General features: G+C 40.1%; 1 protein-coding gene and 1 long non-coding RNA gene across 2 annotated transcripts in view; one reads left to right on the top strand and one right to left on the bottom strand.

The window, feature by feature from the left end:
- LOC119306999 (uncharacterized protein At2g29880-like) overlaps window positions 1-1,871 on the bottom strand; it is a 5,369-nt gene that overhangs the window by 1,883 nt on the left and 1,615 nt on the right. The window lies entirely within an intron of this gene.
- LOC119307000 lies at window positions 15-1,096 on the top strand. Its single transcript, XR_005149104.1, has 3 exons — window positions 15-52; window positions 157-284; window positions 395-1,096. It is a non-coding gene; the product is annotated as an uncharacterized LOC119307000 (long non-coding RNA).

Here is a 1,871-nt window from a genome sequence, read left to right as displayed (position 1 = left end):
TCTTCGACCACATCCAGTCTTGAGGAGATCACATTTCCATCCCTACTTCAATGTAAGCATACATTTTCATATATTTCTGACTTTGTATTGGTAAATGTAATATGGTTGTTTGAAGTTTTATTCAAAATAATATCTCATGATATAATATGAATACAGGATTGCATTGGTGCTATTGATGGTACACATATTCCAATGACTATCTCACCACATGAACAAGAGCCATATCGAAACAGAAAGCAAACAATCACACAAAATGTTATGGTTGCATGTGACTTTGATTTGAGGTTTGTGCATGTGCATCCTGGCTGGGAAGGATCAGCCTCGGATGCAAGGGTTCTCCAAGATGCACTTAACCATGGATTTCAGGTACCTCATGGTAAATATTATCTTGTAGATGCGGGCTATGCAAACACACCACAGTTTCTTGCCCCATACCGTGGAACTAGATACCATTTGCAAGAACAAGCACAAGTACATCAAAGGCCGCGGAATCGTAGAGAACTATTCAACCTTCGCCATGCACAATTACGGAATCATATAGAGAGAATTATTGGCATAGTGAAAAAGAGATTTCCAGTTCTGAAAGTTGCTACACACTATTCCCCCGGCAAACAAGTTGACATATCAATGGCATGTTGTGTCCTACATAATTTCATTCGGCTTCATGATGGAGATCTCTCATGGCTCAACAATGACACTCCAGATATTGACCCACATCTAATTGTGGACGTGCCCACGGGAGATGAAAACTACACTAGTGATGTTGGAGCATTCAATAACACAAGAGAAGCAGGAAACCACCTACGGGATTATATAGCAGATAAACTGTGGGAGGACTATATTGCAAGAAGAGCTTGATATATGCATTGTAACGTGTACCGCAAACAAATGTATGGCAAAAAAATGTACTGCAAACCAAGATTATGGCATGTCGAAATTGTAATATTCATTAAAGCAAAGTACTAGATGCCATGTTCGTTTTCTGCAACTACTACATGCTTGCTCTTTCATTTTCTGCAGCAAGTAGTTCTACCAAAATATTACCCAGCCACGTACTTCTACTCCCTAGTTCAGCTTTCTACTTCAAGTAATTCTACCAAAATACAACCTAGCTAGCCACACACTTTGTTTGCGTCCAACAAAAGACTCCACGCATCTCAAGTGCTATGCCAAAATACTACCTAGCAGCCTGCAAGTAATATGTTTAGATATGCCCAATCTGCCTTTTGAGCCAGGCTAACCTTGGTTCATCCGTAGAAAACGATAGGAAAAGCTCTCTATTCTCCTTGCTTTTGAAGATATCAGCAGCCATCACCATATCAGCCATTTGTAGACCAGGTAGACGTTCAAGTGTTGTGACACACCTACTGATGCTATAGGGATCCTCAAGCTTCTTCTCCTCAATAGCTGCAAACCGTTCAATTTCTTCTTTCTTGAGCTTCAAGTACTTCTCTTGAAAATCACTATTTTTCTGCCTCTTTGTGGGTCTTGCTCCACACATTTCCGGTGTTTTCACAAACTGAGAATTCATTTGTGTGGAGCGCCTTGATGGGCATTGCTGCTGGGGAAAATCAGAAGTGTCTTTCTCACCTTCTTCTTCAATGGGAAAATCAGCAGCATTTATATTAGGTGAGGGTGATCCATCATAATCATTGGTCCCTTGTGATTCTGCAAATTTGGTTTGTGATGGTTCTTTATCCCTATCTGCATAATAGTCCATGCCACGCCTATTCCTTCCTTCAGCATACCGTCCTGGAGATAATTAAAAACTAGTGAGAACATGCTTACAACACAGAAAGTGTTTGTCTCTCCATACAATGTTATAGCTTACCTTCATACAATGCAAATAAATCATCATAATATGGAAAGTG

The sequence above is a fragment of the Triticum dicoccoides genome, chromosome 5B (genome assembly GCF_002162155.2).
Source record: "Triticum dicoccoides isolate Atlit2015 ecotype Zavitan chromosome 5B, WEW_v2.0, whole genome shotgun sequence".
Taxonomy (NCBI): Eukaryota; Viridiplantae; Streptophyta; class Magnoliopsida; order Poales; family Poaceae; genus Triticum; species Triticum dicoccoides.
This window is presented reverse-complemented; position numbering and strand designations above follow the sequence as displayed.